This window comes from Rhinoderma darwinii (genome assembly GCF_050947455.1).
Source record: "Rhinoderma darwinii isolate aRhiDar2 chromosome 2 unlocalized genomic scaffold, aRhiDar2.hap1 SUPER_2_unloc_7, whole genome shotgun sequence".
NCBI lineage: Eukaryota > Metazoa > Chordata > Amphibia > Anura > Rhinodermatidae > Rhinoderma > Rhinoderma darwinii.
Genome location: NW_027461731.1, coordinates 236,089 through 252,124, shown reverse-complemented (window position 1 = coordinate 252,124; position 16,036 = coordinate 236,089). Strand labels below are relative to the sequence as shown.

At 42.5% G+C, this 16,036-nt stretch overlaps 1 non-coding gene and 1 pseudogene across 1 annotated transcript; both read right to left on the bottom strand.

Moving 5' to 3' along the window:
- Positions 1–6,566: 6,566 nt before the first annotated feature.
- On the bottom strand, positions 6,567–6,757 carry LOC142682010 (U2 spliceosomal RNA). Its single transcript, XR_012853825.1, has one exon. It is a non-coding gene; the product is annotated as a U2 spliceosomal RNA (small nuclear RNA).
- Positions 6,758–8,603: 1,846 nt separating this feature from the next.
- Positions 8,604–8,813, bottom strand: LOC142682086 (U2 spliceosomal RNA; annotated as a pseudogene).
- Positions 8,814–16,036: the final 7,223 nt, after the last annotated feature.

Genomic DNA, 16,036 nt, shown 5'->3' with positions numbered 1-16,036 from the left:
ACAGCTTTTTACAATGAATTACAGTAATAAAATCAATTTACATAAGAACACATAAAAGGGGACATGGTGGCAAATTCTTATATATTGGAGTTCCATTCTTTTACAAACCATTTATTTGAAAGGGTGGCATTTCTTTTTTTATCTAATAAATAATAAATGTACATCTCGCTAAAACAAAGACCTAAAACATCGTCAACAGATAAAACATCGTGCTTAAAAATCAGGATGTTCCTGGCCTTCCACAGAGCTTCTTTTACGCAGTTCATCGTCTTCCATGCAATAGTCTTTTGGTTCGCGGTTGGGCATCCAAAGAGTCCATATAAAATCATTTCATAACTCAAGTCCTTTAGGTCTGCCATCTTCTTCATTAGAGGGAATATCTTTATCCAAATATGTTTTGTAAAATCACAAGTCCAAAAAATATGACGCACGGTCTCCTCAGCCTGGCAGCCTTCCCTCGGACAGATGGCAGACCTCGCGAATCCTCTCCTGAATTGGAATGCCCGGCATGGAAGACATTGATGAACGCAGCTCCAGGCCAGGTCCATCTGTGTATTAAAAAGATAAAACACATTAACCATTTTGAAGATAAAAGCACAGCGTTCATTATTAAAATTTTCAATATTAGTGACGACTTCATTTCCTCTTATGTCTTTTATAAGTTTCTTACTGTTTATCATGTCATTAAAATTTTTCCCTTTAAAATTAAACAAGGCCACTATTTTCTCTAAAATCACGTAATTTGCTGGTAGATTAAAAGCATAAGGTGAGGTTAAAACAATTTCAAACCACCCCATCCTTCGCATAAAAAACCCAGTATTAAAACGTAGAAAATAAGACCAATGATGTTGTTTAAAAAGAGAATTAAGACAGAAACAAAAGTACTTGATTAAAAGAAACCTATTAAAATCTGGAAAGTCTTTGCCACCCTTTGGTTTGATTTTCATTACCGTCTCACGTTTAAGTTTCTCCATTCTGGAACTCCAAAAGAAGGTAAAACAAGCTTTAGTAATTTTTCTTAATAAAACCGTGGGAGGAGGGAAAACCATGCTTAAGTATAAAAGCAAAGGTAAAATTATCATTTTAATTATTAAAATTTTTCCCTCCATGGTAAGCTTCCTCATGTTCCACATGCATATTTTTTGATTTACCTTCTGCGCCACCATGTCCCAACTGATAAAACCATTGTCGTACTCACTGAAGGAGACACCTAAAATTTTAATATTATCAGACACAGGAACCGGTATATCTCTAAGAGCCATGCTTCCTATGTTTAAAATATGACTCTTGCTGAAGTTTACTTTAAAACCGGAAGCACAGCAATAAAACTCGATTTGCCTAAGGGTTCTCTGAAGCGACAGGGCGTCCCTACATAAAACCGCCACATCATCCATGTACCCCACTGCTTTGGCCTCTACGCCGCCTCCCCCGGGCAGGGGGACTCCACGGATACACTTATCGCGGCGAATTTTACACAGTAGAGGCTCTAATGCGCAAATAAAAAGCAGTGGGGACAAGGGACACCCCTGCTTCACCCCTGAGTTTAAAATCACGTCCTGTGTCTTAAAACCATTCACTAAAATTTTGCTTGTGCAATCTTTATAAAAGGCTTTAAGTGATAATAAAAATCCTTCAGGTATACCCATACGCTCTAAAACCTTAAAAAGATAAAAATGAGAGACACGGTCGAACGCCTTCTCGAAGTCTATAGATAAAATGGCTAATTTACCTTTTCTAGACCTCGTGTCCTCAATCACATCTTTTATCAGGTTAAGATTATCCCAGATGCTGCGGCCTGGCACCCCACACACCTGGTTAGAGTGTATAATGTGGGGTATTATGGCTTTTAATCTATTTGCGCACACTTTTGCCATTATTTTATAGTCGCTATTCAGAAGGGTTATTGGTCTCCAGTTCTTCAAAACTGCGATGTCACCTTTCTTATGTAGCAGGGAGACCTCACCCTTCCGCCAGGACTTAGGCAGCATCTTGGAATTAAAAACTTCATAAAAAAGGCTAAAAAGATCCTCTTTTAAAATGTCATAAAATTTGACATAAAACTCACTGGGTATACCGTCCGGTCCGGGAACTTTTCCGGCTTTAAAACTCTTTACCGTTTCTAAAACCTCCTGCTCCGTCAGCTCCTGTAATAAAAAATTCTGGGAGACAGGGTCTAAAACAGTAGTAATCTCCTTCAGTGAGTCACGCATAAAATTATGATCCACAGTTTTAACACTAAAAAGGTCAGCATAAAACTCATGAACTTTACTTAAAATACCCTGTACATCTGACACACCTTCAATATTTTTAATAATAGCCTTTTTATTGTTAATTTTTTTAAAAAAGTACCTGGAGCAGGTCTCATTCTCCTCCACATGTTGAATTTTGGAACGGAAAATGATTTCTTTGCCTTTCTGCTCCAGGCACTGAGCTATTTCTTTTCTTAAGTTAGTGATGTCAGTTTTAACGTCAATTTCATTATCTCTCATTTTGTACAGGGTCTGCAGGCGGGTGCTGAGAATTTTAAAAAAAGCATGTTTTTCTCTGGCTTTCGCCACGCTCTTTTTAATAAAAAATTCCTTTATTCTTTTTTTCATTTTCTCCCACCAAGCACTGATGGGAGTACGCATGTCTCTCCCCCGCCTGCATTTTTTGTAAAATTCAATAAAATCAGTAAAAACCTGTGGATCATCTAAAAGGGAAACATTTAACTTCCAGGACTTCTTACACACCGGTTTATTAAAATCACGCTTTACATAAAATGTTAAAAGCTTGTGATCTGAAAAAACATTAGTTAAAACTTCACAATTAAAAGGCAGTACATTCTCATTACAAAAAATAAAATCTATCCTGGAGCTACAGGTGGCGTTGCTCCAGGTAACGCCGGCTTCCTCTGGGCTGCTCCTATTACATTCTTTGTACACATCAGTTAATTTAAAATCATTTACAATATCTTTGAGCAGTCCAGAGGTCTTATCGTAATTCCTACTTGTAGCACTGGTAAGCCGGCGTTCCCCCCTCAGGATACAGTTAAAATCACCTGCGAGGATAAAAGGCTCAGTTGTATTAATAAAAAGAGGTAAAATTTCTAGCATCTCTGCTCTCTCATTTTTGTCAGGTGAGCCGTAAAAATTTAAAAACTGCCATTTTACGCCGTCAATAAAAGCTTTAACCAATAAAATACGTCCTGGAAGAATCTCTTGAATAAAATCAATAAAAACGTTTCCCTTAAAAAGAATGGCGACCCCTGCTGATCTGGACTCATTTGATCCAGACCAGACTGATGGACCATACTTCCAATCCTCTTTATATTTATTGTACTTCATCATATGGGGAATGCCGCACTCCTGCAGGAAAAAAACAGAGGCTGCCAGGCAAGATAAATAATTGAAGAGAGCAACCCTTCTAACTTTGGACTTGGCGCCCCTCACGTTGAGGGATATTCCCTTTAGCTCAGACATTGTGGAGATTTAAGGCGGATTTTGATTTTAAAATAATAAATATTAGCGTATTTTAAAATCAGATATTTTCTCCACCAGCAATACCAAAAATCTCGCTGGAACTTATATACCCGCCCCCATCTGAATCGTTTGTAATGAGGGAAAACGCGGGAGAGGAACTGCCTTCGCTGAGGATAGCGCCAGCAACCAAACTTCTGTGCATCGGGAGCCCAAACGCAGTCAGGCCTCCCTGGGTCTCAAGTGGTTGACCATCTAGATCGGGTGGGTCCCCTAGGGGGCTCGCACCTCCCCCCTGGGGCCGTGCAGGCTCTTCTGGAGGGGGAGGTTGCGCACAAGGTGGGGTGTCAGTTACCACAGGGGGAACAGTGCCCGCCCTCCTCACCAGTCGCGGCGAGGAGGGGGTCCTAGGAGGAGCCACATCGCTTTTCACTGTAGTGTCCATCTGCTCCTCCCCTGTCTCCCCCCTACTGACTCTCGTTTGCCTCCCTTTTTTCCGGGGACCCACCGGCACCTCGTCCTCTTCATCCGACGAGGATGCCAGAGACCCAGGGCTTGGAGCAGGCCCGGCACCCCCTGAGCAACCAGCCTTCTGGGATGCCTCAGTTTTTCCGCCCTGCTCCTTTTCAACCTTCCGTTTTGCCTGACGTTTTTCTTTTGCGCTAGACTCCCTTTTATCCTCCAAGGTTGCTGGCTGCGAGGTACCTGTTTTGGCTCCAGTCCCTCGCACCTTTGAAGCCCAGGTACCTCTCTCCTCTGTCCTGTGGCTGGTCTGTTCCTCTCCCTGAGGACGGGTTTGGTCTGCTGGTGGAGCACGTGGGGGCGCCCCGGGTTGCTCTTCTTCTCCGCTTCGGTACCTATGAGGACAAGAAAAATACAGGTGACCAGTTTTTGACAAAAATTACATTTCTTTTCTCCTATGCACTCCCTTATATTGTGCTCTTTGCTTCCACAGTTTCTACAGGTGACATCGCAGTTAAAACTGGTATGTCCATAGGTACCGCAAGCCCTGCAGAAGTTTGGCATCCCTGAGAAGTAGAGGTCGCCATTCACATTTCCAATTTTAAAACGAGCCGGTGGTAACCTCGTTCCCTGGGTGGAGGGGTCCTTTATCAGCGTGACTAAAAACTTCCATTTGGCGGTCCACACTCCACACTCGTTCATCACTCTCCCCATGAGCTTGACATTTTTGAAGTAGGCAGCTAGAAATGCTGCCACTTCCATATCTCTCACATATGGGGAATACATCTTAATCACCACGAGTTTGGTTATTTCAAATTCATGCTCTACTACCTTGACTCCCGCTGTCACGAGTTCACCTTGTTTCCTCTCAGCTCTGTCCATAGCATCACGGAGTATTCCTTCACCCATGAAGGTGACATCATAAATTCCTCGTTTCGGGTAGTCCTGGATAGCCAAGAGCTCGTTCTTGTGGACCGCCAGCAGATTTTCCAAAATGGTATGGACCAAGAATTTGATACCACGTGGACCGCCTCCACCCTCTGCCACGATAAATCGTGCAGAATTCCTTAGCCGGGCATATACCGGCACCGCATCAGGTTCGCCTGCCATTTGCGTAGCCAGGTCGAACCGCACAGCTTTCGCTGCACCCCTTGGGTTAAGGAGACCAAGGGGCTGGGGGGGGGGGGATCGCAACTCGTTGCTACGGACTAAGCCTCTCTCCCAAATAGCAGCACGGGGGTGAAGTCCAGGCGAACCTGGACGATCCCCCGAGGCCGAGAGAGAGGGTACCGGAGCACCTCCCAACCAAGACCAAGGCAGTACTGATACGAATAAACAGCACTACACTTGATCTCAGCCAGAAGGCCGAGAAGCGATAACCCGAACGGGCCGCGCGTTGACCGAGCCTGCCCAATACTGCTGTTCACCCCTTGCAGCGATTCAGCCTACTCCTAGGCAATTCCATGGGGCCCTGCAGGCTCACACACACTCACAGCTACTAAGCGGGAGGTGAATAAAGGCCGGAGAGGAAGCAAGACAGGATTTGCTTCTTTTGCTTGCACCACAATGCAGTGCTGAAAGAGGAGGAATCAACATAAAAACGCCTTCCTGGCAACGCCCAAATGCCCTCCTGCCGTGCAAACACTGGCAGCAGCAGCAGCAGCAGCAGCAGTAAGTGCATGCCCACTGCCACCCCTTCTCCTTTCACACCTTGTATCAGCTTTAATCCAGTCCAGTGCTGCCTGCTGAGCAGCACTGACCAACACTGCCTGGGCCCAGGCTTTTATCTCTGAGGCCCCATTATGATGTCAGAAAGCTGGCTCTGGCTCCTGAGGTCTCCACTATGACACGTGCAAAGTTCCGTCTGAACTTTATATAAGACGGTGCGGCTCAGTCAGTCACTCAGTGTTGCCTGAGAGGGCAACACTGCAACAGCCGGCCCCCAGGCTGTCTTTTTTTTGCACAGCTAGTTGCCTCCAGGAGGCCACAAGAGGGAGACAAGGGACTGCAAAATGGAAAATAGGCATCCACCAACTTTACAGACAACTTGTTCTCCTTGCTCCTACAACCTCCATCCTTGCACAGTTTGTTATTCTTCCAGGTAACATAGTAACAAATCCAAATTGCTGCTCTCTTTGTAGGCAAGCAAGGGTTTGTTGCAACTGCAATTCTTACTTCTTCTTGAAATGTAGGGACCACAGTACATTCCATCACATCCATCTAGTGTACACAGGTAGGTCCATTGTGACGGGCGGGCGGGTGGGCTGGCTGCTTTAATGGCTGTTTGCTGTTCCCCTACTCCACTCCACTATTTGACTATGGTGCTGCATCAATCAGTGGCTGGCTCAGGTGCAGCTCTTTAACCTACCTAGGAGGGAGGGCGGAGAGAAGACAAGGAAGGTGAATGAGCTGTCCCAATGTGAAATGCCGGAAACACAGAAACACAGACGACACAAAACAAGAGGTGGCAATGTATTAATTAATTGCATTTAATAAATTAGCTCATTATCACACATGACTGTACAAATGCATTGTCCAACAGGTGTTGAAATAATGGGATTAAAAGGGGAGATCCCATCCGAAAGACAAAAACAATGGCAAACACAAAAAGCACTTTTGGAATCTGATTTTAGTAAACACATAAGGAAAGGGTGCACCGGTCCTGGAAATACTGCAATACCAGGTCAATGCGTGGAGTGGACAGAGCAAGCTCTATTTCCATCTCCCTGTTCTAAAAATCCATTTAACATATGGTCCCCAGATAGGGGACGTATCAGATATTAAACTGATAAGAACAGATACTACACTTGATCTTAGCCAAAAGGCCGAGAAGCGATAACCCGAACGGGCCGCGCGTTGACCGAGCCTGCCCAATACTGCTGTTCACCCCTTGCAGCGATTCAGCCTACTCCTAGGCAATTCCATGGGGCCCTGCAGGCTCACACACACTCACAGCTACTAAGCGGGAGGTGAATAAAGGCCGGAGAGGAAGCAAGACAGGATTTGCTTCTTTTGCTTGCACCACAATGCAGTGCTGAAAGAGGAGGAATTGACATATAAACGCCTTCCTGGCAACGCCCAAATGCCCTCCTGCCGTGCAAACACTGGCAGCAGCAGCAGCAGCAGCAGTAAGTGCATGCCCACTGCCACCCCTTCTCCTTTCACACCTTGTATCAGCTTTAATCCAGTCCAGTGCTGCCTGCTGAGCAGCACTGACCAACACTGCCTGGGCCCAGGCTTTTATCTCTGAGGCCCCATTATGATGTCAGAAAGCTGGCTCTGGCTCCTGAGGTCTCCACTATGACACGTGCAAAGTTCCGTCTGAACTTTATATAAGACGGTGCGGCTCAGTCAGTCACTCAGTGTTGCCTGAGAGGGCAACACTGCAACAGCCGGCCCCCAGGCTGTCTTTTTTTTGCACAGCTAGTTGCCTCCAGGAGGCCACAAGAGGGAGACAAGGGACTGCAAAATGGAAAATAGGCATCCACCAACTTTACAGACAACTTGTTCTCCTTGCTCCTACAACCTCCATCCCTGCACAGTTTGTTATTCTTCCAGGTAACATAGTAACAAATCCAAATTGCTGCTCTCTTTGTAGGCAAGCAAGGGTTTGTTGCAACTGCAATTCTTACTTCTTCTTGAAATGTAGGGACCACAGTACATTCCATCACATCCATCTAGTGTACACAGGTAGGTCCATTGTGACGGGCGGGCGGGCGGGCTGGCTGCTTTAATGGCTGTTTGCTGTTCCCCTACTCCACTCCACTATTTGACTATGGTGCTGCATCAATCAGTGGCTGGCTCAGGTGCAGCTCTTTAACCTACCTGTAATGGCAGGAAGGAGGTGAAGGGAAAGTGAGCCCTAATCTACCCACCGCCCTGTCCCTGCCTACTTGCAACGACCCGCCCTAGGCGACGAGGTACAACTGGGCGGCGGTCCCTACGCTGGCTAAGTGCACAGGAAGACAAACAGGGAACACGCAAGGGAAGGGGCAGTAGCCACGGGACGCCACGAGGAAACGGGGCGGCGAACGAACAGTCAGGACCAGGACGAAGTGAGTACACCCGAGCGGACACGGAGACAGAAGCAAGCCAGGGCAAGCAAAGCAGGTCAAGCAGAACTGCAGCAAGGCAGAAGCACGGCAGAAGCAGGCTGGAGCAAGCAGCAGTGGGGCCAGGAATCCAAAAGAATTACAAGCACTGAGGGAGAGCACAGGGCAGGTAATAAAGGGCAGGGGGCGGAGCTAACTCCGAGAGACCAGGCCGCGATAGGCTCTCCCACTCCTGAGCCTGCCACCCTGGTTGGTGGGAGAAGGTGTCAGTCGAACAGGTCTGGCCTCAGGTGTGGATTGATTAATCCCAGGAGTGTAGCTAGATGAAGTACCTGGCAGATCCCTAACACTACCTAGGAGGGAGGGCGGAGAGAAGACAAGGAAGGTGAATGAGCTGTTCCAATGTGAAATGCCGGAAACACAGAAACACAGACGACACAAAACAAGAGGTGGCAATGTATTAATTAATTGCATTTAATAAATTAGCTCATTATCACACATGACTGTACAAATGCATTGTCCAACAGGTGTTGAAATAATGGGATTAAAAGGGGAGATCCCATCCGAAAGACAAAAACAATGGCAAACACAAAAAGCACTTTTGGAATCTGATTTTAGTAAACACATAAGGAAAGGGTGCACCGGTCCTGGAAATACTGCAATACCAGGTCAATGCGTGGAGTGGACAGAGCAAGCTCTATTTCCATCTCCCTGTTCTAAAAATCCATTTAATATATGGTCCCCAGATAGGGGACGTATCAGATATTAAACTGATAAGAACAGATTTTTTTTTTTTTTTTTTTTTTATTAAACCATTCAGGTTTTTTTGAATAAAACCGAGAACTGTAGTTGTTCAAACCACCTCTCTATTTTTCAAAAAATCTCATCACTCTGGTTCATTATTTTATTTTTCCATCAAATACAAGATAAGTCAAACAAAATTCCTCAAACTAAATACCTCCATTTTAACATTCGCCATATCCCTTCCGCATCCATACCTTTTTCTAGATCCCATTTATAATAAAAATACAATTTAGCCAATACCATACTAACCACATCCTCCATCTCAAATACTTCTCTTTTATACACATTCAAATTCCTCGTATTCCACAATACCTCTTTCACACAAGTCAAAAAAATCCACAACACTCTATCCTTTTCACTACCCAAACTACACAAACCAAACAAGACAATTTCATACGTCAAACTCTTCAAACCAGTCAATTCTTCGCACAACCCACTCAACTTTTTCCAAACATCCTTTGCATGCTTACACGACCAAAACACATGACTCACATCCTCATCATCCCCACAACCTTCTCTCGGACACCTTTCAGATGCAACCAAACCTCTTCTTTTCTTAACACTCCTTACAGGCAACACTCCATGTACCGACATCCATAACAAGTCTTTCTGCTTATTTGACACATCATACGTAACAATCTTCTTCCACACAGACCTAGACTCCATCGAATTCAAACCATTTACAGAACACATCACATTATTCATACACATACTTCTCACAACATTCTTTTCACTCAAAAATCTCTCCATTCTTACATCCTCTAGCTGGAACTTTTTAATAAATTTTTCAACATACAAATACCACCCTGTGCACTGAAAAGCAATTGGTTTACATAAATTTCGTTTTTCCCAACTTAGACGCTGAATCACCGTTCCAGCTAAATATTTCGACATTCTGGAAGCCTTGGATTCTTTAAATAAAAGCTCTACAAAAAAACGTACACAATTAATTCCGATGAAAATCTCCAAATTTGGGAAATCCAAGCCTCCATTACGTCTGCTTTTCATTAGAATTTCTCTCTTTGCCTTCTCAATCCCGCTCCCCCATAAAAAAAGGAACAAAACTCTATTCACTTTTTTTAACATAGCTACAGCAGGAGGAAAAACCAGAGCAACATATAAAATCATAGGAAGAATAATACTTTTGACAATTAAAACCTTCCCCGAAAAAGAAAGATCCCTCATTCTCCACATTTCCAACTTTCTCACAATCCTACCACCTAACTCATCCCAACTTTCTCTCCCTTTCAGCTCATCATCAAACACAATACCCAAAATTTTCACACCATTCACCTGTTCCATATCAGAATCACTCACCCGCTCATTACTGAAAAAAAATTTAAATTTGCTCTTACCCCAATTTATTTTAAAAGCAGACGCAATACAAAACATATTTACGATCAACTTCACTCTGGACATATCATACACTGAATCACACAATACGCAAATATCATCCATATATCCCAAAGCTTTCACACGTTTTCCATCACACCCGGGCACCACCAAACCTTTCACAACCTTATCATTTCTAATCATTTGCAACAATGGTTCAATCGCACAAATAAATAGGATGGGAGACAACGGACAACCCTGTCGCACACCAGACATAATATTAAACGATTCTGAAAAAAACCCATTCACCTGCACACAACTCTTTGCATTCGCGTATAAATTCTTCAACAAACTCACAAACTGAACCGGAAAACCCATTCTCTCTAACACTTTGAACAAAAACACATGCGCCACACGATCAAACGCTTTCTCAAAATCTAACGCACACACAATCACCTTCTTATTCCGACCCTTACAATCCTCAAGCATGTCCCGCACCAACGCCACATTTTCATGCAATTTCCTTTTCGGTACCGCACATACCTGATCCTCATCAATCACACACCCAATCACATCTCTCATACGATTCGCAATCAGCTTGGCAAAAATTTTATAATCCGTATTAAGCAAAGTAATTGGTCGCCAGCTTTCTAACCGTCTCTTATCTCCTTTTTTATGCAACAAAACTACCATACCCTTCTTCATCACATCACACATATTAGTCCCAGAAAACAACACTCTCATAACTTCTATAACATCCTTCCCAATTATATCCCAATATTTCCCATAGAAATCAGCTGGTATTCCATCGATCCCTGGAGACTTATTTTTAGCCATACTTCCCACCACCATCCATAATCTCACCAAGCAAAAACGCACATTCGCTTTCAGGAACAAAATTACACACAATATCCAAAAACTCCTCATCATCGCCCAAATCACATTTCTTCACATCATACAGTTTTTTATAAAAATCAGACACCACATCAATCACATCCTTACCAAACAACTCTTTATCATCCTTATCCAATAATACATTCATTCCACTTTTTCCACCACACATTTTTTTAAAGAAAAATCTAGTGCACTTCTCGTGATTATCTCTAACCTCCACCTTAGACTTAAATATAATTTCTTTCCCTTTCTCTCGGAACCACTCCTTAATATCTTTTTTTGTTTTTTCCAAATCGTGTCTTACATCCATACCCAAATTTTTACATTGTTGAAGGAACGTCATCCGCATATTAAAGCGTGAATATTCTAATCTTTTCCTTCTCGCTCTTCTATACCCTATCTGTCTAAAAAACCCACCAATCTTTTTTTTCACCCATACCCACCATTCACACACATTAGAGAAAGAACTTTTCTTCCTAACCCAAAACCCATATTTTTTCCCAAACCTAGTTTTTACCCTTTTATCACTCAGAAAACTAACATTCATCTTCCATACCCCTCTACCATAAAAGAAATTATTTATAACAAAAACCCCCAACAAACACTCGTGATCTGAAAACCACACTCTCTCCTGCGCATAATCTACACATTCCATTGCAGAGGTAGAAAAAAAGAAAAAGTCCAGACGAGAATCCGTTCTTCCGTCATCGGCATGGTAAGTAAATGGACCTGGTTTCCTGGTGACAGCGTCCTGCAAAGCAAAGTCCTGCAAAATTTTATTCCACAAAACTCCGGTAGCGTCCACATTAGACTCTGTGGATCCAGCTCGGGCCTGCTTCTCCAGGATACAGTTAATGTCACCAACAATAATTACAGGAACTTTACCGTGTAGAAAAAATGTTAAAGTATCAAAAAGTGCCAACCTATCAGATTTCACAGCATGGCCATAGATATTGATAAGCCTAAACTGCCACCCCTTGTAGGATAGTAACACGCAGACACATCTTCCTTCCTGAATGATTTGAGTCTGTTTGATGACAAACTCATTATTTTTAACCCCTTAACGCACCATGACGTAACTGTACGTCATGGTGAGCAGTAAGTTCGCGCACCTTGACGTACAGTTACGTCAGTGCTTTGACAGTTAACCGCCGAGCGGCGCTACACCGCAGCGGCGGTTAACTGTGCAGGGTGTCAGCCCTGCTCTCCCCGTTGCCGATCAGCGGCCTGTCGCCGCTGATATCGGCAGTTAACCCCTTAATTGCGGCGCTCGATTTTGAACGCCACAATTAAGGTCTTTAGCGCCGATCGGCAGCCCCCATGTGAAATCACGGGGGCTGGCGATGGTACCCATGGCAACCGGACGCCAGACAATGGCTTCCGGGTTGCCATGTACAGAAGCCTATGAGGACCACCCCGAGGGTGGTCGTCGTAGGCTTCCTGTCAGTGTGACTGTCACGTCACAATGACAGTTGAAATGCATTACACTACGTGTGTAGTGTAATGTATTCCAGCAGCGATCAGAGCTGCAAGTCTAAGTGTCCCCTAGTGGGACAAGTGAAAAAAGTAAAAAAAAAGAATAAAAATGTTTTAAAAAAAGTGTAAAAATAAAAGTTATAAGTGACATAAACATGAACTGCTTTTTTTCCTATAATAAGTCTTTCATTATAGGAAAAAAAATGAACACGTAAAAAAAAAAGTACACACATTTGGTATCACCGCGTTCGTAACGACCCCAACTATAAAACTATAATATTATTTTTCCCGCACAGTGAACGCCGCAAAAAAAATAAACTAAAAACAATGCCAGAATCACTATTTTTTGGTCACCACCCCTCACAAAATATGTAATAAAAAGTGATCAAAAAGTCGCATGTACGCCAAAATAGTACCGATACAAACTACAACCCGTCCCGCAAAAAACAAGCCCTTACACAGCTTTTTTGACTGAAAAATAAAAAAGTTATGGCTCTCAGAATACGGTGACACAGAAAATACATTATTTTCTAAATAAGTTATTTTATTGCTCAAACGCTGCAAAACATAAAAAAACGTATATACAAATGGTATCGCCGTAATCGTACCGACCCGCAGAATAAAGTATAATAGTCATTTATAGCCCAGGGTAAACGGCGTCAAAAATAAATAAAAATCATTGTCAGAATTGATGGTTTTTGGTTACCTGGCTTGCCGAAAAATTGAATAAAAAGTGATCAACAAAATCGCATGTACCCCAAAATGGTACCAATGAAAATTACAGATTGTCCCGCAACAAATAAGCCCTCACACGGCTCCGGTGGTGAAAAAATTAAAAAAGTTCCGGCTCCCAGATTATGGCGATGCAAAATGTGCAGCGATCCAAAAGCGGATAAGATCGGGCACCATTTATCAGTGCGACACCGGCCACATATCTGTGGATTATTATTTATTTACCCCATTATTATACCCTCTTATTATGCCCCTGATGTACTCTGCCCAGCCTACATGTGCCCCAACATTATAAACTGAAATACCAGCAAAACGCCAGAGCTTCTACCAAGCAAAATATGCGCTCCAAAAGCCAAATGGCGTCCCTCCCTTCTGAGCCCTACAGCGTGCCCAAACAGCCGTTTATGTCCACCGATATGGCATCGTACCAAAAAATGGTACCAATAAAAACAACAGCTCGTCCCGCAAAAAATAAGCCCCCACACCACTCTATTGACAGAAAAATAAAAAAGTAGTGGCTCTTGGAAAGCGGGGAGGAAAAACGAAAAAGCAAAACATGAATCAGTTCGTAAAGGGTTAATTACTTTCTAATGAAAAAACATTTATGACCACATGTGGGGTATTGCCGTACTCGGGAGAAATTGCTTTACAAATGTTGGGGTGCATTTTCTCCTTTCTCCTTTGTGAAATTGAAAAAATGCAACATTTTAGTGGAAATAATGTTGATATTAATTTTCACGGCCTAATTCTAATAAATTCTGCAAAAGACGTGTGGGGCCTAAATGCTCACTATACCCCTAGATAGATTCCTTAAGTGGTGTAGTTTCCCAAATGGGGTTACTTTTGGGGGGCTTCCACTGTTTCGGTCTCTCAGGGGCTTTGCAAATTCGACATGACACCCAAAAACATTCCAGCTAAATTTGAGCTCCAAAAGCCAAATAGCGCTCCTTCCCTTCTAAGCCCCGGTGTGGGTCCAAACAGTAGTTTATTACCACATATGGGGTATTTACGTAATCAGGAGAAATTGTTTTACAAATGTTGGGGCGCTTTTTCTCCTTTATTCCTTGTAAAAATTAAAAATGGCTACCTTTTTTCAGAAAAAAAGTAGATTTTCATCTTCACATACTAATTCAAATAAATTTAGTAAAAAAACTGTGGGTTCAAAATGCTAACTATACCCATAGATAAATTCCTTGAGGGGTATAGTTTCCAAAATAGGGTCACTATTGGGGGGTTTCCACGGTTTTCTTCCCTCCAGTGCATTGCAAACGCGACACGGCACTGAAAACTATTCCAGCAAAATCAGAAATCCAAAATCCAAATGGTGCTCCTTCTCTTCTGAGGCCTGCTGTGGGTCCAAACAGCAATTTATTACCACATATGGGGTATTGCTATAATCGGAAGACATTGCTTTACATATGTTGGGGTGTTTTTTCTACTTTATTCCTTGTAAAAATTTAAAATTTCCTAATTTTTTCACAAAAAAAGTAGATTTTCACCTTCACATACTAATTCAAATAAATTTAGCAAAAAAACTGTGGGTTCAAAATGCTAACTATACCCATAGATAAATTACTTGAGGGGTATAGTTTCCAAAATGGGGTCACTGTTGGGGTGTTTCCACTGTTTTGGCAGCACAAGGCCTCCTCACACCTGACATGGTACCTAAAATATATTCTAATAAAATAGAGGCCCAAAATCCACTAGGTGCTCCTTTGCTTCTGAGGCCTGTGTTTCAGTCCATGACCGCGCTAGGGCCACATGTGGGGTATTTCTAAAAACTGCAGAATCTGGGCAATAAATATTGAGTTGCATTTCTTGGGTAAAACCTTCTGTGGTACAGAAAAAATTTATTACAAATTAATTTTTGAAGAAAAAAAATGAAATTTGTAAATTTCACCTCTACTTTGCTTTAATTCCTGTGAAACGCCTAAAGGGCTAAAATACTTTGTGAATGCTGTTTTGAATACTTTGATGGGTGCAGTTTTCAAAATGGGGTGATTTATGGTGACTTTCTAATATATAAGGCCCTCAAAGCCATTTCAGAACTGAACTGGTCCCTGAAAAAATAGCCTTTTGAAATTTTCTTGAAAATATGAGAAATTGCTGCTAAAGTTCTAAGCCTCGTAACGTCCTAGAAAAATAAAAGAATGTTCAAAAAACGACGCAAACATAAAGTAGACATATGGGAAATATAAACTAGTATGTATTTTGTGTGGTATTACTATCTGTTTTACAAGTAAATACATTAAAATTTAGAAAAATGCTAATTTTTACTAATTTTCTCTAAATCTTGGCGTTTCTTACAAATAAATATTGAATTTAATGACAAAATTTTTTCAGTATCATAAAGTACAACATGTCACGAGAAAACAATCCCAGAATCGCTTGGATAGGTAAAAGCATTCTGGAGTTATTACCACATAAAGTGACACATGTCAGATTTGCAAAAATAGGGCTGGTCCTGAAGGCCAAAACAGGCTTAGACACTAAGGGGTTAAAGAGAATACCAATTCCATCGTTCCTATTTGTGGAAGAAAAGGACCAAATTGCTTCCCCAAACTTCCATTCTTCTTTACTAGGATTTTTTGACAAACCACATTCTTGTACACAAACAATGTCACTGCCCTTAGAGGCCAAAAAGTCCAGGACTGCAGCACGCTTGTGAGCAGAGGAGAACACCCGTACATTTTGAGAGACAATCTTTAATCTCAAAGACATGCGGGCATAGTATGGTTAGTGCAAAGGAAAGCCATGAGATAACCAGAACATATCACGTCCCAGGGAAATACATAGCTCTTTCCAGATTTGCCACATTGACTTCAC